A 24,527-nucleotide genomic window follows, 5' to 3' on the forward strand; every position below is an offset into this window, starting at 1 on the left:
CAGATGGCCCTGAGTTCCTGAACTCACTGTCGACCTCAGTGTACCCCTGCTCAACTGAACCAAGCCACTGGGAGTGCACACCCAGAAGCACCCTGACACTTGTCCTTTAGCAGTAAAAGCTAGCAATCATTGCGTCTATGTCACTTACCAGGCACTGCTCTAAGCACTTCACAGGTATTGCCTTCTTTAATTGTCACAACCATACCAAAAGTACTGCTACTCTTCCCAGTTTACAGATGAGGAAACGGAGGCACAAACACGATAAATGACAGGCTCGGGTCACACGGCTAGCAAGTGACCGAGCCAGGATTTGAACCTAGATAGCTAAGTCCAGATCATAGGCTCTCACCAGCTTCACTGTCCTGTCCCTCTCTCTACACACACACTCTAATGTTCTTTTTCCTTAAATGCCCTTTCATGGAGACTTTCTACGAGGCAGTCAATGCCCTTTTCATTCTCTCATTCATCTGGTTTGTTTTTCATTTAACTGGAGTTTTCTACAAATATCAGACTCCCTTGAAACCAAAGCCGGGAGAGACACCCTTCATTGACAAAATGTCTGGCACACACAAGCAAACCATTTGAAATCATCAGCAGCAATAGGATACCCATGTCGTAATGGTTTGGAATTAAGAGTTTAAGTCTCACACCCAAGGGCTGACACCCAGAGACATTGCTCACTAATCTCAGTGCTTGGTGCTTGGGCGAGGAGATTGGGGGCTGGGTTCTCCTGGGGAGACCTCATGGAACCAAAAGGGCCCTCTGCCCAGCAGAAGCCAGAGACTCTCAAACCCAGCCCCAGCCCCAGATACACTGCAACTGGATGGACTTGAACTGAGTAAGGGGCAGGGCAGTGTGGTTGGTCCAGGGGCTGGAGGGCAGGAGGGAGCCTGGAGAGGGACCCTGTCTCCATGACCTCCTGGCACACCCTACACCCTGGTCTCTCACTCTGGCCTCAGTGAAACTTCTCTGTATTTCTCCAACGTGCCTGGCTTGCACCTACCTCTGAGCCTTTGTACTTGCCATTCCCTATGTGTAGAATGCTCTTCCTCTGCCTCCTCCTCACGTGGGTCTCCCCTCAATGTTTCCTCTTCACAGAAGCCACCCTGTCCACCCGAATTTAAAGTAGCCACATATTTCCCATATTTGTTTCTTTCCCATATCCTGGTGTGTTGTTTTTTTTTTTTTTTTTTTTTTGGGGGGGGTACTTCTTAGTACTTAGCTGTAGCTGAATTAATTTATTTCTTTTATTTTACTTATTGTATTTACTGTATACCTCTTCCTCTGCCGTGAAAGCAGGGATTTTGTGTTGCATAAATTTCATTACCTCCACAGTCTAGAACAGTGCTGATATGCAACAGAAATCCAATGACTATTTCTTGAATGGATGAATGAGTGGTAAATGGAAGGTGTCTACAAACTAAATAGGTAGGAAGGCTTGGTATTGGGCCTGAGTTGCAGGAGGAACAACGGCTTTCTAACTGGGGGATTTTCCTTCTCATCAGCCTTTAGCAAGTCGTCTCCGTTTCTAGTCCGCCCTCCTACCTACCCAGCACTGAAGACATTCATTCCATGCTCAGGTGGAGAGCGTGATGCCTTCCGATTGGGAAGCCTGTGACTTCCCCAGGGGATTAAGGTCAAGATATGCCAAGGCAGAGGGAGGTCTGAGCCCTATTGCTGTGAATCATTTGGGAGGGGTCAGTGGGGGGAAAGGCCATCCTTCCTGGATGCCTCTCTCATCCAATACTATGCCCATGCGATGCCATGACAACCTGGCCCATGTCATTGACCCTGGGCTATCCGTTCAGTGCTTTCTTGACTCCTGTTCCTCTCCTTGGAGGTCTCTGGCTAAGAGCACTTCCAAGTTGATGAGCAGGACCAGGCACCTCTTAAACCAGGGGCGGAAACTTACTCACATCTGCAGAGGCTTCTCTCCCTTTTTCTTGCTCCGATTCCAACAATGAGAATACCTGTCTCTAAGACATTCCTGCCTTGCTGGGATCATGGGGACCACAATAACAGAGAAGTCAAACCCAGCTTCAGTGGGGCTTCCAATGCAAGCCTTCTCCCTCCCTCCCCTCAGGCCCCACCCTAGTGTGGTGTAACCCCGTCCTAATGGGTCACCGGACTGGTGGAACCTGAACAGTTGGAGGCCAAAGGAAGCACTTGATGACAAGAGGGTGGGGAGGTGAGCAAGTGGAGGGGGAGTGGGGGCTTCAGGAGGGTGTCTGGAGAGGGTGGGGAGAGCATGGAGAGGAATGGGGCTATTTATTTTCAAACGGAGATGGATTTTATATTTCAACCTCAGTGTTTTTATCGCAGTGAAATCTTTTGAGGTCGATGTGAACAGGGCGCTGTATGCATTGTTCTGCTATTTGGTTTTGATAAAAAGTGGCATTGTACAAGATGTTCCTTGGCTACGTAAAACCTCACTGCATAGCTAATGGTGGCACAGAGCCACACCACAAGTTGTGCAATGCAGTGGTAGGGAAAACAGAGCTGCTTCTCAGGAATTAAGGCTGGTATTTCCATTTGAACTTTAAGAAAGAGATTGAAGAAACAGGAGCAATCCCAAGAAAGAAAAAGAAAGAGAGGGATTGAAAGGACGAAATAAAGGAACATGGAAGGAAGGGAAGAACGAAGGCAAAAGAAAGGGAATGATACCATTTAACGGGTATAATTTACCATATTTGTAAAATAAGAGAGAGCTAATAGGTTCTGAAAGAGAAGAAATTTCTTTTTTTCTCCTGCTTCTTTCTATCCTGTCTACCTTTGTTCCAAAGCATTACCATATCTGTAAGTATTTTCTTTTCTATCCTTTCCACTTAAGACTAGGAGTCAAGATATCTGAGGTGCCTCTCTCAGTTTTGTAGGTTTACAATAGTCTGGCAATGCCCGTTCATTAGCTCTAAGGCCCAGGCTTTTTCGTTACCTAAATCTAAACCTGGAACTTTGGGTATTTGTTTCTGTGTGGCCTCAATGACATGTGAAGAGAGAAGGAGAAGACCCCCTTTTTAGTATCACTTTCCTTTAATTTTGGCTCCTTGGAATGAAAAAGCTAGGACCTACCCAAGCCTCCTTGGGAAGATCTTTTAGAGGCTACGTGGTACAGTGGGGGGAGCATGACTTTGGAATCAGAGAGGTGTACATCTGAACAATGTTGAGAAGCTTCAAAAGCACCTAGCACACTTTCGGTGTTTGATAAGTTGGTTCCCTTGTTGACGATTCATCTGACTAGAAAATTGTGTCATTATCTTAAAAAAAACAACCCAAAACAAACTTATTTCTTAATCTGTAACTCCTAACCTGTGCTTGAGCAATTAACTTGTAGACAGTTAAAAATCTGACCCCATTTCCAACAAAAACTCACCATTGTACTGGAATTCAAACGAATGGCTTCTACCTCGTGCAGTCTCTAGTGACTATGACCTGATTTAAAAAAAGAAATCAATCCAACTGTAGTTGAGTTCCTGGAAAACCTGGAGAACCATGTCCAGACCCATCAGGGTAACAGAGCAATGACCTACAAATATGAATGTTGCAGTTGAGTTGAGACATAGTTCCTCTTCTGTTATCACCAACAATTGTGCATTATCTGATGTCCTCCCTTCTGGAGCAGAAAAGCATTTGCTTAAAAAGAGCCTGTGTAGGACTTCCAGCTCCTTCTGTCTCTCTTCACTCCTGCCACCGTGGCTTGGATGTACTTCCCAGATTGTACAGGGCTATTGCACACACACATCCCGAGGCCTTCACGCACGCTATTCCTTCTGCATGCATTTGCCTTTACCACCTCTATCTGGTGAACACCTACTCATCTTCCAAGACTCAAGTCAATCCTCAACTCTTCTGTGCAGGCTTATCTGACTCCTCCATGGAAGAACCATCCACACTTCTCTTTGGACCCTTAATGTACTCTGAACAGACTTTTCTTATAGCCCTGGTGGCTCCTTCCATTCACCTGAAAGCTTTTCAAGCTTAATGACAATTTCTGATTCATTTCTGTATTCCTAATACATAGTACTGTACCTGACATGTAGAGGGGATCAAAAATTGATTGTTGAATGAATAAATGAATGAATGAAGGGAATAATAGCGGGAAAGGAACATTCAGAAAATCTATTGGGATATCTACGAAAGCAAGAGGTCAGTTTTAGTATTCTGAGCTGTTTTACCTTTGTTATCATTGTAAGTTTATTTAAACTCTACCTTAATGAATAACCAGCACCTTCTCCAGGCAACAGTATGGGGTATATAACACTATGAATATGCAGGTTCAAGATCAGAAATACTTTCTAAATAAATGGAATAAGAATATGAGTTTTTAAGATTATATGGAAGTCTAGTATAGTAATAGGGAGGAAGGGGAGAAGAAGGCAAACAGGAAAAATTAAAGAAAGAGAAAAAAGAAGATCAAATCACTGGACCAGAAATGCTATTAGGAGCTTTCACATATATAGTTTCATTTGCTCTTCACAAAGAGCCTGTGGAGGTAGGTATTATTATCCCATTTTACGCATGAAAAATTCTGGCCCATATAAATTTTGTAGCTGGTATACTTTGAAAGTTGACCAAAGCATGTCTGCCTCCCCATTCCAGAGGCTGTAGAATTCCAGAAGTTAGAGTTTGAAAGGTTTAGCATATCATCTAGTCTTACTATTTGAATTTACAGATGAGGAAATTAAAGCCCAGAAACATAGGAGTCTTGCCCCAGGTCACTTGGCAGTTGGTGGCAGAAGTGGGATTTAACCTCAGGTGCCAAGACCTCAACCTTCTGAGGCTGCAGGACAATGGTTTATAAACAAGTGAACAAGGTCCAAACCCATCCCACTATGGTGTCTGGGACAGGTTTATGTGCCTCGAGTGGCAAACATCAAAATTTGTAGAAAAAAGAAATTTGAGAAATCAAGCCACGTTAAGCTAATTTTGGGAAAGGGAAAGAGAGGGTGGCCTATTTGACTGGCCCACGAATTTTTTTCACCCTCTTAAGTAAGTATTTATTTATGCACAGCCAGAAGACCCTGAAGATTAAACTGCCGCTTTGATTCATAACCTGTCTCTATTTTTCAGTTTGGTGATATGTGCTGGTCTTTTAATGGTGCAGTAGAAGATTATATAATTATTGCCATGAATTTAATATTTCCTTTGTCATTTTCCATTAATTAATAAATATCAAAACTTAGAAATTCATGAGAAAATTTTCAATTTTTTTTTTTTTTTAATCCAGCATTCTGCAGAATTCTTGTTGGTTTTCAGAGATGTGCATACATGAAGACGCTGACTTGGAAAGCAGAGCCAGTGCGCACCGAGGCTGACTCTCTCCTAGATGCTGCTCCAAGTGCCTGGTAGGCATTATTTAACTTAACTTCATGGTGACAAGAACCCACAACTATTTATTTTTCTTATGTCGGTTTAATCAAGTCATAATTTAAATACAGTAGAAGTCACACTTTTTAGGTGTACTTGTCTAATGTGGTGAGTTTTGACACACCACACCAAGCCACGCCACAAACAAAATATCAAATATTTCCATTACTCCAGAAAGTGTGCTTATGCCCCTTTTTAGTCAGTCCTGTCCCTCCACGCCCAGGCATCCCATTAATCTGCTTTATGTCCTCTTCCAGAATGTCATATAAATGGAATCATACAGTATGTAGCCTTTTGTTCTGGCTTCTTTCACTTAGCATGATGCTCGTGAGATTCATCCATGTTGCGAATTACTTACTTTTATTATCCCCCATTTACATATGAGGAAACTAAATCCCAGGCTGCGTAAGTGACTCACTCAAGCTTATAAGTGGTGGAGCCAGAACACAAACCCAGCCTCCTGATTCCAGGGCCTGTGCTCTTACTCAGCTCTCTACACCTCTGCACTTGCAGTCAGGGCTCCTGGGCCACGCCTGGCCCGTGTCGTTACACACGGAGTGGTCTTGGCTAAATGCTTCACTTATTTGGGTTTACCCCCGCTGTACAATCATAATGCTAGTTTTACATATGGACTCCCACCCCCACCACAGATGTTGTACAAAGAACATGAGCTTCTTTTGGGTTTCACTTCTAGGTTGACCAGAAAATGTTTCTGCATAAAGCTGCAGCAGAACAACTTTGTTAAGATGTCAAGAACGATGAACTATTCACGGGCTCCCTCACAGGGTGTCTTTGCCCCTTATCTTCTGAATCTCTGAAATCCCCATCCTTGGCTCTGGCTGCCACACAGTTGGAGTTGTATGAGTATTTACTTCCTGAATGGTGAGCTGTTTCTATACAGTCACTAGCTAGTTCAGTCACTTGCGAGCTGGGTGACCTTGAGGAACGAACTTTGCTTCTTGAAGCCTCAGTCTCCTTACCCATCATATGGGGCTCAAAGGCTGTGTTGACGATTAAGTAAAATCATACGTATGAAGCACCGTGCCAAAAATTTAGCAATACTTCCACCAGCATCAGGCCCTTATTATTTTCCTTCTGTCCTGATTACCTCTAGAATTGAATGAAAGTTCAGGTGTGATCATGTTTTAAAAAGTATAAAGAACTATGAAAATGTGAGATTTAATAAATTTATTGACCACCTACTATGTGCTAGGGCTTGGAATAGGCTGGGGATGCAGCAGTGAACAGACAGACTCATCCTAACAGGGGAGAAGAGATGCTGCTATCTTGAGTTACTCCTGCTCACAAAAGATACCCCACTATATTAAATTTGTCAAATACGTATCAATAATGAGGATAATAATTGCTAGCACTTATCAAGTCCTTTTTGGGTGTCAACTGTGGCGTTGAGCGTTTGTTACATATACGTTACTTTACTTAATCCTCGCAATAATCATCTGAGGCTCCAGAATGCCTGTTTTCCAAGGCAGAAAAAAAACTCAGCGCTCTGAGTGGCATTGTCGGTAAATGACTGAGCTGGGATTTGGAACCAAAGCCTAAGCTTTAAATTGCTGTATTCAATGGTCTTTAATACTCTCTTATTCACTAGAAATTGAACGGCAATAGCTGCCAGAAGGGCTGCCATGATGCACAGTCGCAGGACATACCACTGCCTCCGCCGTCGGTATGAGTCACACCCCTGGAGTGGAGCCGGGCATGGCGCACACAGCCTATGGGACAGCCCTGGATGCCAAGGTGAAGGCAAGGGCTATCCTTGGCAAACTAGTCATCGGAAAGGATTTGCTTGACACATAGTAGGTCCTTAATAAATAGTTGTTGAAGTCTTAGATGAGCTTGGTTTCCTGTTGGTTCAAGTACTTATCCAAGAGTTTACAGTCTGAAATGAAGACAGCTATGCTAGAGAGATTAAAAAACTCTTCTGTAAGAGTTGAAGTCACCAATATCACCTGAGCTCATCAGCCAATCACTCCTGCTCATGCAGAGAGCTCATGTTCCTGAGTTTGAGAAAATAAGGAGTAATGTACGAAATCATATGGCTGCCTCTTAGTCACGGGAGGCTTCATGGAGGAGGTGTGCTTCTCAGAGATCTATGAGAGTGGGGAAAGTGAGGCACTGATGAAGCCAGAAAATTTTTTCAAAACAAACTGCAGCATAAATTTCTGGTCACACAAACACAATGACAAGTAATATGACAATTATGACCTGGCATTTAAAAAGAGAAGAATCATCCAGGATTCCTTTTTAAAGGGGACTTCTTTTTAAGAGGAAGAATAAAAAAGAATTATCTATTATTCTTCAAATGACCTCCTCATTCCACTATGCACACATAAACTTGACTTCATTTTTATTCATTTGTTTCTTAAGTCAGAGGTTCCCAAACCTTCTGAGAAAGGCGCCCTTAGTTTCTCAATAAGCTTTTCAGTGTCCTGAGCCAAAAGCAATACTTCATAATTCTATTAAGTGGTGAGGTCCCTACAACTTAATAAGCATTTATGTGCTAACAACTCAGTAACTGTTAGAAAAAATAATACACTATATTGAAAGAAAAAAAAGTTTAATTCTTAAATAACCCCAGTTACTTCCTCAGGAGATGTGTGTGCTTTTAAAGCATGGTACAACCTCTCAAACATTGGAATCAGATTGGGTACCACCACCCTAATTTCCTATTCCACAATAAATTTCACAAAACTGAGAGTATTATACAATCTGAAGTCTTCCACCTGGAGGGGAAACCAGAGAGATGGGGAAAAACTGTCTTGACCTAACATCCAGAGGAAGGTAGTTGCAGGCATTGGCTCAGAACTTCAATTGTCAAGCCTTGACCTTTTTCCTGTTGTTTGCAAGATGGCTGCTACGGTTCCCAAAATTAAGGGAACAAAACCAGGAAAAAAGGAATAAAAGGTGGTGCCAACTTCAACGGATCCGTCCCAACAAGGAAGCAAAAGCTATTTCAGAGACTGTCCCTTACCCCAGAAGACATCCCCCCAGCATGTCTCAGGGGCCAGAAACTGTGTTGTATGCCCATAACTGGCTACAAGGAAGCCTGAGAAAGGCAGTATTTAGCTGAGTACAAAGTACAAGTCAGGGCTCAGTCAGGACTCAGTAACAAGAAAGAAGGGGGTGGGTATTGGGTGAACAAAAATAGTATCTACTACAGAGCTATACCTACTCATGCAAAGATCAGTAGGGCAAGAATTAATTCCTGCTCTCAAGAACTGCAGGCCTCACCTGGAGACAAATGTGACCTTCTTCAAAATTTTGAATACTATACAACAAGATAAATTATACAAGAAGATATTACTGTAGGAAGGTATTTAATTTGCCTGGGAAGGTCAGAGAAAGTTCTAGGTAAGAGCTGGACAAACTGTTAAAGAAAGACATTCAGGAAGAGGAACAACAAATATGAAGGTCCAGAAATGTGAAGAAAAATGTATGTGATTTGAATAGCACACGGCCCAATATCTAGAGCACAGAATGAACGGCAGGAGGCTGAGGGTAGAAGCAAATGATACTGAACAGGTGATGGAGTCAGTTAGGGCTTTGTATGCCCACCAGCTCTGGAAATAGTGTCAGAAGAGCAACGGACATCTACATTTTCTTTTTACCTTTGGCCCCACATGACTACCTTTGTAGAAATGCTCTTTTCATACTCTACAGATCTGCCAATTATTTGGCCCAACCTCCCATTTTCTACATGTGGACCATTGACCCAAGCAGAAACAGAGTCCTTTACAGGGATTGATTGATATGGATGCTGAATGAAAGACTCCATCTGTGGGGACAGAGTCCCAGAGAGCAGTTTCCAGGCTCTTGGCCTCACGTGGAAAGGTGCTGGCTCGGTTATTAGATGACCATGAGCTGCAATCAGATGGTCATCTGCTGTGGCTGGGTGGCCATCAGCTGTAACCGGTTAGTCATTAGCCACTAATATGACTGCCGTGGCTGAGCTAGGGGGATGGTTGGTTGGCAGAGAAGCAGACGGCAGATTGCGGATCGTGTGGCTCCTGTTTCCTGTGTCTCCAACCCAGCCGCCAGTGAGAATATAGTGGTATGACTCCCCTATCCATGGCTCTGTGGGTGTTCCTTTTTGGCCTCACCATATTCTGAGTTCTTATGCGGGGAGCTGGGCCAGAGACCCTGCATGACACCATCTTAAGGAATACATAAACCTGGAGCTGCCAGTGGCCATAATTTCCTCCTTTAGAGAGAGCTTGTCTAAAGAATGGGGTGGGGAATGAGGGTGGGATAGGGGTAGGAGGTAGAGATAGGAGGGAGGGAGGGGAGAGAGAGACTGAAATAATTATAGCATCCTAGATCCAGCTGACCTGAAATCATCCAGGAGTTACTTATGCTAATAACATTTCTGTTTTTATTTAAGCCAGTTTAAGCTAGTTTTTATTATGCTAGTTTAACTTAGCTTCCTATCATTTGCGGTTGGAAGGGTCTTGATAAAGGGGCTATAACCTGGAAGCAGAAAGACCCATCAGGGGCTCTCGCCACATTCTCTTTTTGTTTCTGGCTACAAGCTGGGCCTTTGCAGGCTTCAGGATTACCTGCCCTGGCTGCTGGGGAGAAAAGCATCACTTCCCTGGAGATTTCCATGGTCCCCACCTCAATCTCATGTTCAGTCTGAGAGAGGCATGGATTCTCACCCAGCAGGCTGGATGGCACCCACTTCCTGTCCTGCGAACGTCAGCTACCATCACGGGCTGTTATCTGACTCCACTATCAGCCAGTGGCATCCAGGAACACATCAGACTTCTAGGAAAAATGATGTTCTGCAAAAGCAAACCCATGCGGCCAGAGCTGACGGTAACTCTAGCAGCCGTGTGCACAATGAAGCACTGGACATTTCTCAGGGCCTCTGGTATTCAGGAGCCTAGCATGAACTCCAGCAGTTCAGACAACCAGCCCATTGACAAGCATTTCGGAGATGGTAACTCAAATCTCCTGAGGCTGTAGGGCTGACTGGGGTAGGAAGTATTGCTTCCAAGGAGTTTCACCTGTAGGTTTTAGTGCACCCAAAACCAGCCACATGCTAGCTGGGTGAGCCTGGGAAGGTTACTTGACCTCTCTGAGTGTCCACTTCCTCGATTTTAAATAGGCATGACAATCGTGGTTGCTCACATATATTGAGTGCCTGCGATGTACCATACATGCTAAACGCTGCAGAGCTAGATACCTCCCTCTGCAAGGACTGGCACATTTTGAGATTTTAATCTGGGTTTGTCATTGTTATTGTCTGTGGTACCATAGTAACTGTCAACTTCAATTCCATCTTTTAATGGATAGGGAAACTGATACCAAGAAGCAGTGAATGACTTGCCTAAAATTATACAACATAATCAGTGACAGAGCAAAATCTAGGACCCAAATCTCATCCAAATTAAGGTATACACCCAGGAGCAACAAACATCAATGGATATCTAGAAATTCTTTAACCTAGAATACACATGATTTCTATAAAGAAAACTGAAATTCTATTGAAAAGCATAAAAACTCATGTGAAAAAGAAGATACTAGAGATAGTCTCTGCTCTTGAATGGGCAATCTCACATCATAATGGTGACAATTATTTCCAGATTAATCCATAAACTAAATACGATCAGATACCAGCTGGGCTTTTTGAGGAACTGAAAAGTGGCTTCTATGTAAAGTGTAGGGAATATAGTCAATAATATGGTAATAACTATGTATAGGGCCAGGTGGGTACTAGACTAGTCAGAGAGATCACTTCTTAAATTATGCAAATGTCTAACTACTACTCACTTCTTTGGGTATATAAATGTTGAATAACTATTGAACTATTGTGTACACCTGAAACTAATATAATTTTGTATGTTAGCTATATTTTAATAAAAGTCCTTAAAAAAAGAAAAATGGATTCTAAAATGTCTTTGGGGGAGGAAAGAGCTATGAATAGCTAAGTCAACTTTAGAACAGAAGAGTTGAGAATTGCCTTACCAGTCATTGAGATGTATTACAAAGTGAAACTAATAAAAAATTGTTTGGTAGTGGTGCAAGACTCGACAGATTTATGAAACATTGTAGAGAGGCGAGAGTCAGACCCACGCATATACGGAGACTTGAATGGCAGAGGGGGCATTGCAATTCTATGAAGGAAGGCCAGATTGTTTAGCAGTGAGGGAAACTGCCTCAGACTTTGGAGGAAAATAAAACAGGATCCCTTTCTAAATCAAGAAGTTCCAGATGAATTAAAGATCTAAATATGAAAGATAAAGTATTAGGGAGAGATAAGTGACACATCCTTGGTCTAGGGGTAGGAAAAGATTTCCTGAACAACAATAAGGGTTTCTTTTCAACAAAGGACATTTTGGACAAAGTTACTGGATAGACAGCAGAAAAGTTAAGATTTTTTTGTAATATGTAAAATTGAAAGGCACTTATATGTAGCATATATGATATCCTGCTACTCAACTAGAAGAGGAGAGCAATCCTACAAGATAATGGAAAAAGAGTACCTTATAGACAATTACAGAAGAAGAAACCTTAAAAGTTAATAGATAAATGAAGAAATGCTCAAAGTCATTAAAAGTCAATAAATGCAAGTTAAAGCAATAAAAAAAATCCCTTTCAACCTATTGGATTGAAAAATCAGAAAGCTGTACAATGCAAGTGTTGGTTGAATATAGGGATAAAGGAACCCATATGCACTGACCTACACTGACGAGAGTGTATTCGGATTATTTAATCTGGGTTATTTAATGAAATTAAGAGTATGCATTTCCTATGGCCCAGTAATCCCATTCCTGGGCATAAATTCCAAAGAAATGCTTACTGAGCTCTGAAAGGGATAGCATTGTTTATAATTTTTTGCTCTCTTTTCTCAATGAAAGGACGATGCACCGCCAACCATATGGAGATGGACTCCATATGATTTTCAGTGCTTGCCTTTAGACGATTGTACTTTTCTGCCTCATGTCAGGCTTGGCCACATGACTTGCTTTGGTTAGTGAAACAGGAGTGGAAGTGATGTGTGCCAATTTGAGCAGAGATTGAAATGCTATTCCTTGTTCCTTTCAGCTCTCTTGCTCTTTTTCCTTTGTCAGGAGTAGGGCTTGTCCCAAATGAAGGCTGTTTCTTCAGGTTGGATCTGGGAGGAAAACGCATGGAACAGGATTTCTTGTCAAGAGCCTGTTGCCATCAGCTACAACATATGACATAAACAAGAAAGGGAACTTTGTGGTTATAAACCATCGAGGTGTTTGTTTTGTTTTGTTTTTATTATAGCAGCAAAACTGGCCAATATATGAACTGGTTGGAATATACGAACTGGTTGTTCATTGCAGTGCTATTCATCGCAGCCCATAGTTGGGGGCAGGCAGCCCTGGTATCCATCACTGAAAAAACGTAGTGTGTGCTGTGGGTTATTAAACAGTCAGAACAGGCAGGAAGTTACAGGTTCATAGGAAAATATGGCTGAAACTTAAAAACACCAGGGTCAGTGAAGATACTAAGAAATAGGATCAGATATGTAACCAATTAATGTAAAAAACCACAATGCCACAATACTTATTGTGTAATAACGTGTACCTATAAAATGATGATGACATTGGCGTGATTATCTATGGGATCAGAGAAGAATGGGAGTGGGATACAGAAACAGAATTTTTCAATGTCCAAGCGATTTAAAAATTTAAAGGGTAATTTGAAAAACAGAAAGAAAAAAGAGTCACAGCTCCTGACACCCTGTTTGGTGCTTTTTCTTCCATACCCCTTTGCTTCTTGTGTGATTCATACTCCCAGAATAACAATTATGACTTAAGTCATGAATCGCTTCATATGTTTTAACTATAATCTTTCCTCTGACCCCCACAAGAACTATGATCTAAGTTCTGACCCCCTCTGCAATCTAAGGAAAACAAAAACCCCATTCTTATTTAACAAACTTTTACATGGGGCTCGGGTGTCCACTGGTTTTGATGGTGAGATTAATAGTGGCTCATCCTGGCATAGCATGTAGTCGGTGGTGGGCACTATTCTGAGCATTCTATAAGTACTAAAACATTGAAATTTCACAACAATTCCAATGGTAGGTCCTACTACTTTCATCATTTTCACTTTAGAGGAAACTGAGGTATGCAAATAGTGGATCTAGGGTTTGAGTCTAGACATTCTGACTCTAGAGTTAGGGGGATCACATATTTTAAAGCCCAAATTGGGACAGTTTTGAGAGTAAAAACGGGTGCTCAGAGTAATTAGTCTGGAAGTACTTCCATACACAAAGATGTCTGGGGAAAATCTAGGCACAGGGTAGGCTGCCAAATCCAAACTTCTCAACACCGCTATGCGGCCTCTCAGAAAGAAGCCCTGGCTCTTGAATCCATAGGCCAGGGTCCTTTTCATCATAGCAGGACTATTTAAAATCAGATCTTGCCAATTCCCAGGAAAAATAACAGCAGAAATTGGCTCACTGGGTTTTTAGAAAACAGAAATGGGAGATGTGATCTGGTTCCAGAGCTGAAGAGCAGTTGAGTTGAGCCCTCGGGGACTTGGGTTGAGCTGTCATTAGCAGGAGGATAAAGCCCCAGCCAGGTTTTGGCTCCATGTCAAAAAAAAAAATGAAGAATTGGGAGACGTGAGCTCTCTCTCCTGAACTGGGACTAAATTAGCTCGTTGCTGGAAATCACTTTAACACGGTCTACTTCGCCCCTGGAAAATGAAGATATTTATATTCCTCTCATAGCCAATCACCTCAGGAAAATGAATAATTCCACCATAATAGCTACATTAAATTGATGCTTGCAAAGTGGCAGCATTCACTCACTTCCTTATATCCGTGATTTCACAATAACACTATGAAACAAGTATTATTATTATTATTTTGCCCATTTTATAGATGAAGAAACTGAGGCTAAAAGATGTCCAGCTGCTTCCGGAAAGTTACACATCTTGTAGTCAATTCAGGTCTATCTGCCTTAGAGTCCAGGCTCCAGGATACATATTGGCTCTTGATGTGAATTTAGTTTAGAAGTTCTTCCCCGTCGCTGGGAATGATGTCTGTCAGAAAAAAAAGGAGTCAACATTCCTCACTCTAACCCATCTGTGGACAGGAAGCAGTGATGGTTTCCAAGATTAGCTTCATTTCCCCTCAGTTTTAAGAAAATCTATACACTCTCAGACTTGGAAAAGAAATGTTTGTTGATTAGAACAGAAACAAATAGCAAGGAAACCTTTTTTTTTTTTTTTTTTTTTTTTTTTTTTAAGTGCAGAAAGAATTGGGAATGAATAAGGTTACAAGAAAAGAAAGTCTATTCTCAGGAGGGAAGAAAAGAAGATACCAGGATATAGAGACACCGTAACTGAAATAAAATCAATGCCCCATGCTGGTGAGGAAAGCTCTCCCTTTTCAGAACTCTTGTAGCTATTGACTCAGACGGCCTAAAGCCCCTCAGGCATGCTCATCAAATTATTGAAATTCAGAATGACTTATTGGCAGGTCCAAGGACTCTCACACAACTCCAATCTAACCCCTGAAGCTCAACAGTCTTTATTAACCTGCTTTAGCTTTTGAAAATGGAAAGAAACTAAAGGACTTGTTGTTGGTGTTTAAAGCACCGTAGGGGATAAGTTTTCCGGTGCCAGGTAGTGATGGTCTCTCTGCCTCATCCAGGCTACATCTGGGATAATCCAAAGGGACCTCATGTTCCCTCTCCTGTATGTGGCATAGCGCAGATTCATACAATCATGCATATTCCTGTAGGATTTGCAACCGAGGTAGACCTTCGACTCTCAACTCTTTCTTTACCTCACTATTGTTTTTAACTTAAATTCAAGTCTTAAAATCTGAGAGATGGAGAGGACGCTGGTGGATTCTAGTTCTGGCCCCATCATCAACTGTAACTGAGTGACTTAACCACTTTGGAACTTTGTTTCCTCATCTGGCTTCAACAAGAGAAGGAAAAATGAGATTTTTTTTTTTTTAAGACACAAAAAAATCCAGAGAAAGCCACTTTGAGAATCCTTTAGTTGCTTTGGGGTAAATAAGATTAGCTTCCTAATAGCAATTTTTGGCACAGTTCCTCAGCTAACCTAACTAAATTGAATAAATAACTCAATGATTCGGGAGGTGGGGGTAAAGTCATGGTGACTAGAAAAACTATTTGACAGCTGCCAAAAAACACACACAGATTTATAAAGGCAGTAGTGACCCTAAGCCTTCTAGGTAGAACAAAATTATTATTCCTTTTCATGCAGCTTAACTTTCATAATACTTTTCAATGTCGGGAGATTAGCTTGGCAAATGTCCAAAAAAACAGAACAGAGGTAGCTTTTAAGGTATTAGAATTCCCAAAAAGTAGAACAGAGAAAGGGTTAGGTCCCAGGGGCAGAAATACCCCAGCAAACATACTGCATCACTGATGCGTTCACACCTAGACAAGAGAGTTTCTTCTCTCTGAAGCACCTTACTGCCATCTTTATGAAAAAGAGACCATTGGAAACCACACTTGGTTATAATTTGGGATTCAATCAGTTAGGACCTTACCAACTGGAGAAACTTCTCGCAAGAAAGGCATCCTTTTTCTTTTTCTTTTTTTTTTTAACTTGGAGAAATGTACTTTATTTCATGCAAAGCTATATAATTTTCCATATTTTAACAGCCAATCAAAATAACACTTCAAAAAATTCATTACATCAATGAATTAAAATACTACAGAGTAATTGCAAGTCCATGAGTTTGTCAAAACAAAAATGAGAGAACATTATGCATAGATTTTCTTCTTCGTTTGAATATTAACATAGCCAAAACACATAGGAACTTGGGAAAGAGGACTTGAGAAAAATCAATCCTCAGATTCTAAGGATGTAGCTAGATTATGTTTTTAAAATATATTGTGATGTCATATTTCTACTTCCTCAAGTTGTCTCAAGAGGATTGGGCAAAAACGGCAGAAACAGCAACAACTTATATTTATTCACTCTTTCCTAAGTGCCTAGCATTGTTTTTCTCATTTTGTACCTATTATCTCATTTAATCACCCCAGCAATCTTATGAGAAAAGTACTATTATTATCTCTATTTTACTGATGAGGAAACTGAGGCACAGACAGTTTAAATAATTTATCCAAGATCAAAGAGCTAGAAAAGGTGGAGCCATGAGATTCAATGTTCAGCTTTCGCGTTCCATCCAAGACTCATCTCAAATAAAATGGTTATAATATTCATAGATACCAGTGTGCACAAATCAACTGTACAGATCAATGAAATTTTGCAAAGTGAACAGTGTCATGTAATCAGTACCCAGATCAAGAAACAACATTGCCAAAAACAGAAATCCTCCCTAAGTTCCCTTCCAACTTCTACCATCCCCACGGGAGCATTTTGACTTTTAAAAACAATTGATTTATTTTTGTGTGTTTTTGAACTTTTTATAATTGGTATCATACCCTATGTACTTTTATGGTGTGTTTGCTTTCTTTCATTCAAATTTTTATTATGAGATCCATTCATATTGTTGTGTTGTCTCAATGATGTATGGTATTTTATATGAATATACCAAAATGTATTTGTTCATTTTACTCTTGATTGACATTTGGGTTGTTTCCCAGTCCATTTCTCTTTCCAAATTCCTTCTTTCAAAAAGCTTTTTGGCCTTCTATTCTTGACATGTTTGTGGAAAGCTTACTCAGTTCTTTTTTTCTTTTCTTTTTTCTTCCTTTCTTCTTCTTCTTCTTCTTCTTCTTCTTCTTCTTCTTCTTCTTCTTCTTCTTCTTCTTCTTCTTCTTCTTCTTCCTCTCTCTCTCTCTCTCTCTCTCTCTCTCTCTCTCTCTCTCTCTCTCTCTCTCTCACAGAAGTGGGTGTAGAGCTTAAACTATAAGAATCAGTAGTAGAATAAAAATCAGATTCAACGTATATAAAAGGAGAAAGTGAAGTCATTTCCGTGGTTCCCAGCTTGGGTGATCTGACTTCTTAGGATTCCATAAATTTAAAAATAATGGTATGCATTGAGATTTTTTGATTGTATCTACTGGAAATTGTAATAAAACAACACGGGTTAATGGAAATGTCACTTTTATTTGGGGATCAGAAAACTGCAAGTAATAGAAACTTTATTCAACTTTCTAAAGCAAAGAAGTTAATTGATTGCTTCCCATGACTAAACAGTAGAAAGACAGACTGTCTTCAGGCCCATGAAAATCCAGATGTTCAAATGATATTCTCAGGGCGCCATCCCAGGGTGACCAACCATTCCAGTTAACCTGGGACGCTGAAGGTTCCTCGTCTTGGGAAATCTCTCAGTCTTGGGACAACTGGGATATTTGATCACCATTTCCCTCTTTCATCAGTTTGTGTTGGTTGTTGATTTTCAGGTAGGCTCTTTTCACATCGTATCAAACATCACCACTAGCCGCTCTCAACTTGCATGATCCTTACAACTAGTAATCACAGAAAAGAAAGAGTAACTAGATCCTACCAGTTCCAACAACTTTCTGGGAATCACTCTGATTGGCTTGAGTTAAATGACCTTCTCCAAACCAATTATTGGGCCAGAGGGATCAGGTACTGACATGGCCAGCCCGGGATGGGAAGAGGTGGACCATATTTTTACCATCATATAGGATGGGATAATTTTTAGAAAGAAAGGTACTGGAAAGACAAAAAGAAGAGATGTTTATTACTGAGCTACTTATTGCATATTTACTCCATCCCAATAACTTGCAATATAATGATTACTAAATAAATGTTTGCGAGGGAAAATCTTCTAAATAACAGAGAATGGGGAAAATTTTAAAGAGTACTTATTGGTGGAAAGACTGAGAAGAACTGAACTTGGCCCTCACTCATAGAACTGTAGGAGAAACCTAGAAGTGAATTTACAAAATACCCTTCAGTCCCTTGATAACCAAGGGCACTTGCAGCACTTCTATTCTGTCCAACTCAGAAGCAAAGGATCAGGGCACTTGTCATCTTGCTATGTATCATGATAGGAAAACTGTCACATTGTGTCAATCAGAGAAGGCAAGATGACTATGGGATCCACCATATGGAAAGATTTTCAAAACTTCCCAAGGCCCATCTGTCCTCAATACTATTCTCACTTGCTTCTTGGCTTCTTGATACTTAAAATTCCACTCATAGAGTTAGAAATAAGTCTTAAAATACCATTAGCTTTAAGGGAGAGAAGAACCTTAGATTGAAAATCAAACTAAGGTATGCATGACTGATAATCACATCTTTCAAAGCTAGTTTGGCTTGGGGCGAGGCCGTGGGGTAGTGTTGGAGGGCAGGTAGCTGAGAGATTCGGGGGAGGGACCTGAAAAAACTTGGAAAACAACAGCCTAGGCTGAAGCCAGACAAAGTGGCAGACACAAAGTCATGAGCAGTTCACAGATTCAGGGGCTGGGACACCCCAGAGTCCTTGGAAGGCCTGGTCACTTTGGTCTTTTGTCACACAAGGAGGCTCTGAATATTATATTAGCATCCAGATCTGTTCTATTAGTAGGAGCTTTCAATTCTGGGGAACAGGGTATTTACAAAATGGGGAGAAACATACTATGATCCATTTAGCAAAGAAGGGTCTAGAGAAAACCCCTTCTAATGCCCATGATGCCAATGTCCCCTCAGAGACACATCTTTAGTTCCTTTAAGTAGCACGGAAAATCAACAGCTCTTAGACCCACCACAGAATGGGACCAGGGGCTGTGTGGGTGACTTCACACTTGGCACGCTTGGTACCTGGCCCTGGCTCAATCATTTTATAAAACATAGAAGTTCATACAGATTTACTGGGGGCTTCAGGTATTGGTCCAAGTTTCAGTAAAAAACAAAACAAAAACCAACAACAAACAAAAATGCCCAACAGCAACACTGTTTGGGTTTGGTTTTATTAATTGTGAAATTTTCTTCAAGTCTTTGGTAAAATGACAGCTTCTCAGTGAGGCATCACTGAATGCTTGATTGAGAATTGTACCTCACACCCAACTCCATCCATCTGCCCAGCATGATTTTTTCTCACCAGCACTGATTTCTGTCTTCTAGCATGCTATATAATCTGCTTATTTATTTGTTTATTGACTGCCCAAGGGAGTGTGCAGTCCGTGAAGGGAGGGATCTTGGAGGGCTTTGTTCATTTTTCATGCCCAGAACATAAAATAGTGCCTGGCCCCTAATACATGGTCAAGAAATATTTGTGAAGTGAGCGAAGAAAATTAATTTGTATATGTAAAGGATTTAGAAAAGTATCCGGCACATATTCAGCTTTCAAAAATGTTAGTTTTTACTATTTTTATTATGTTTGGAGTTTGACAAAGTAGAAATATTTGTTCTAAATCCGTAACGTTAAAACAATGGATAGTGAGCACTCCTTTTCATGATTTTTATAGAATAAGGCCAACACTCTGTCCCTAATGCTGTGCTGCTCATATTCTTATCTCCTCTAGGTCTGGATCGCTTTGTTCTTACTTAGCCTTGATCTCTGCTGCGTCCTGTCATCCGGGAAGGCAAGTTTCTAGGTAAATATACGCAGAATCTCCACAAAGGCAATAATGGCTTTTTTTTGGTTATGAGGATTAAGGGCATCCATCAATTGCCCATAAATAAATTTTGATAAGGAGGATCGCCCCAGATTTTATTTGTGCCTTGTCAAGTCTGCTAACCTCAGGACACATTAGGAACAAGAGAATAAAACGGAGTCCTGCACTCTGTGTCAAACACGCTTGACCCGTCCCCTCTCCTAAACTTTGTCTGTACTCCATGTCTTCCTGGTTGGTTAGTGATTCTCAGGCATCATGTGAATCCTGCGTTAGAAGCTTGAGAGATCCTTTCTTTCACTATAAACACCTCCCTCAAAAGCAAACACGGTGAGAAATCAGGCTGTCAAGGCTTTGTCCTCCTCACCCACCACTTGAAAAGTTAGCAAACTGCTTCATGGATGTAATCTTTGCCAGGTCACTCAGCAGTAGACGGGGACATGGCAGGTACTTAGGGAAGGGTCCAAAGGCTTTTAACATTGATCAAAAAAAATGTTGCCTAACCGGCAGTGGGACGGACGATCTGGGAGAGGTTCCTCGTGTGGAGGAAGTACCCACAGCTCAGGAATGGGGTGGAGAGTGTCATGGCAGGTGGCGGCCATTAAGAAGAAAGAGCTGCTTCTCTAAATCAAAACTGGGTAAGATGACCCAGTATGGTGCCAGGTGAATGGCATCCTGGGGCTCGTTGGGGCATGAAGCTCGTTGCTTCCCCACACAACCATGTCATAGCAACCTAGTAAGAGCCTCAGGGTGGAACTGAGGCCAGCCTTTGTTTGTCTTGTACTTGTTTTCCTGTTGGGATGTCTGTCCATCTCCTGTAGGAGATGACCTCCTCTGTGGAAAGTAAGACTTGATTCAGGAATAAGAAGGGAGAGTTTTCATCCCAGTGAGGATTTCTCTGTAGGGCCAGTGCCCCATTGTGAAAATAAGGAAGGTGACAGAAGATGACTCAATTACTCATGATTTATTTGCATATATTTGCAGAACACTGGGCTAGGTGCTGGAGAGAACAATAATAAAATAATGACTCTACATGCTAGGACTGTGTCGTGTCTTCCTTGATTACTTTGTTTGTCACAACAATCTAATGAGGTAGGTACGTTAATTACATAGAACTGGGAAAAAATGAGGGTTGGAAAAGTCAAATAACTAGCCCCAAATCACATATCTAGTGAGTGTAGAAATAGGATTAAAATCCAAGTCTGTTGAACTTCAGGTCCTCTGCTTTTAACCACCATAAAGATCTGGGTGGATCCCAGCACTCATAAGGTTCACAGTCTAGTGGGAAAGACGGACAAATAAACATGTGACAGATGTGGTAACTGCTAAAGTGTTGATTAGTGTTAGCCACAGTGCAGTAATTCCCACAGCATGAAAATTGCTGTCTGCAGCTTTGAATTATAACTACGTACTCTACATCCTCTACAACAGGGGTCCTAAACCTTGGCACTACTGACATTATGGGTCAGATAATTCTTTGTTGTTGGGGACAGGGGCGTCCTGTGCATTATACAATGTTTAATAGAATCCCTGGCTTCTACCCACTAGAGGCCAGTCACACACTCCCACCACAGTTGTGACAATCAAAAATGTCTCTAGGCATTGACAAATGTCCCCTGCGGCATAAAATTGCCCACAGTTGAGAACCACTACTGTGAAAGATTTAGATTTTTAAGGGCAAGAATTATGTCTCATTCATCATTTTGTTCCCCCACCATCCACCCTAACATACACACATTGATAGAACACTCTACCCAACAGAAGCAGATTAGACATTCTTTTTAAGCACCCATGGAACATTCTCCAGGATAGACCATATTCTAGACCATAAAAAAAGTCTCGATAAATGTAAAAAAATTGAAAGCATCACATGTATGTTTTCTGACCACAATGAAGCTAAATTAAAAGTAAACAACAGAAAGAAATACTGGACATTTCAAACCATTTAGAAATTTAAGCCTTTATAAGTATCCCATGATATAAGAAGAAATCGCAAAGGAAATTAGAAACTATCTTGAACTGAAAGAAAATGAAAACACAACATATCAAAATTTATGGTAGGCAGCTAAAGCAGTGCTGAGAGAAAAGTTTGTAGATTTAAATACTTATATTCTAAATAAAAAAAGGTTAAAAATCAATAATCTAAGCTTCTACCCCTAGAATGTCGATTTTTTGTAAAGATCAACAAAATTAATAAACCTTAAGCTAGGTTTACAAAGAAAAAAGGGGAAGACAACAGCAAAGGATTAAAGTCAGGAATAAAAGCAGTACACTAAAATCACTAAGGAGCCTATAGAAATTAAAATATTATAAGGAATATTATGAAGAACTTTATAGCAATAAATTGAACAACTTATAAGAAATGGAAAAATTGCTAGAAAGACATAAATTTTCAAAACTGACTCAAGAAGAAATACTAAATCTAACTACTAGCAATGAACAATCTAAAACTAAGACTAAGAAACTAATGTAATTCATCATAGCATTAAAAAATAACAAAATACTTAGAAATAATTTAACATAAGCAATGAAATATACCAAATCAACAAAATATTGCTTAGAGAAATTAGATATCTAAATAAATGGACCACACTCTTCAATGATTGCAGGACTCAGTGTCGTCAAAACAGTAATTCTCCTCAAATTAATTTATAGATTCAATACAAAATTCCATAAGGCTTGTTTGTATAAATTGAGAAGCTGATCCAAAATTAATATGAAAATGTAAAGAACATAGAATAGCCAAAAGAATTTTGAAAAAGGACTAAGTTGGGTGATTGACACAGCTTGACTGCAAGACTTACTTTATGGACTTCCCTCTCCTGCTGTTTCTCACCTGTAAAGTGAGGATAATAGTATCTCTACCTCAGAGGATTGTTATGAGGATTAAGTTAATATTTGTGAAATGCTTGGAATTGTACCTGGCATATAGCAAGTACTATGTAATTGTTTGCTAAATAAATGTCCTTGTCTAAATTTATTTCAGGCATACATTTTCCAGGGGACAGTTCTGAGGTGTCAGGGCGTGCTCTGGAACGTGGGTGAGGTACAGATGTTTGCTTTCCGATTTCAGTATTCGAGGGTCTTACCCCAAATAGACAGTATCTCCAAAGCTATGTTCCAAGGAGATCCAGAGTTCCTCTGTATGTGTGTGTGTATTTGAATAGGGAGGACAGATAGTAAACAAGTAAGCATGAAATGAGCATGATAATTCCAGATAGTGGTGTTATGAAGTAAACAAAACAGTAATGTGATAAGCAAGAGTTACTGGTCTTGTGGAATTGCTCTCTTTCTGGTTGCCTCTGTCCCATCCCTCCCCAGTCCTACCCAACCCCCACCTACTACCCCTCCTATGCCAAGATTGGACAGCCAGGGTCAAACAATTGTACACATGGAGTCCACATTGCCACACTTGGTTTGGTCCACTCCTCAGGCTCAAATGGGCCAATTTCCAACATCCTGTGCTTCTCTTTGCTTAAAAGCCCCAAATGATTATTCCAGTGACAACCTTGTGAAAAATTTTCCATGAACTTGGGGATAAAACCTTCTTTTATTTAATTTCATCTTAATTGCATCAATTAGGCTCCTTTCATGTTTGCTCAACAAACTCTTTTGTTTATTTCACTCAGCCCTGAGCAACAGCTGCCAAATGGAGCCTTTGTTCTGAGGGCCTTTTCTAATGGTCTTCACACCAGACCTGTTTGTTCTCCTCAGGGGCAGCTCCTAACAAACTTGAAGAGGTGTGGCCATTAAGCCTCTGAGGGCAAGTTCAGTTGCCAGCTGCCATTTAACCCCCATTCAGTCCCAGGAACGCAAACTGATGCCTTTCTTCTCTCTTTTGAAGGGAGCTGTTTTTGGTTTGGTCGTATGGGGGAAAGGTGTCAAAAGCCCTCAGATAACTTGAGTTTTCTTCATATTCTCACTATTTGACACCCCTGCCCATCACCCAGCGTTCCCTCCCCCACCCCCAAATCACTTTTTCTTTAAGGCTATAGAGATCTTCTAATAGTTCGCTTCCCTACCTTCAGTCTCACCACACTACACCCCATTCTCTCTAGTTGACAGAAGTGGATAATTCTAAAATGAATCTGATCATACCACTACCATAACTCCATCCCACTGCTTCCATGGCTTTTCACAGAATTCAGGGGAAATTGCTCACTCCTAAGCTTGCTGGTCTGAGTCCTCAGGCTTTATTCTCTAGTCCCAGCTTCTTCCACCCCAGGAACGCACTGAGGATGCTTTTCTCAAAGATGGCTCCTATCAAAGATGGCTCCTATCAAAGATCTTCCCTCCTCTGTATGCAAGCCATTTCCTTATTAAGGGAAGGGGCTATTTCTTGGAGCTTGGCTGACTGTAGTGGCTTGCTGGATTACCAGAATGCAGCAAAAGTATATTCTGGAACTTCCAAAGCTAGATCATAAGAAGCTTTGCAGCTTTCACTTGGACCTCTTGGAACATTCACTCCTGGAATATCTGCTCTGGGGGAAGCTGGCTGCCATGCAAGAAGCCAAACTACTCTGAGTCTGCCGTGTCATGAGACGCCCACAGTATATGGGATGGCCCTGGATAATGAGACACCATATGGAGAGGGAGAGAAACCAAGAACAAGAGGCACCATAGATGTTGACTGAGAAGCCATCTTGGAAG

The sequence above is a fragment of the Rhinolophus sinicus genome, chromosome 14 (assembly GCF_057876585.1).
Source record: "Rhinolophus sinicus isolate RSI-liver-muscle chromosome 14, RSI-T2T, whole genome shotgun sequence".
NCBI classification, from domain to species: Eukaryota; Metazoa; Chordata; class Mammalia; order Chiroptera; family Rhinolophidae; genus Rhinolophus; species Rhinolophus sinicus.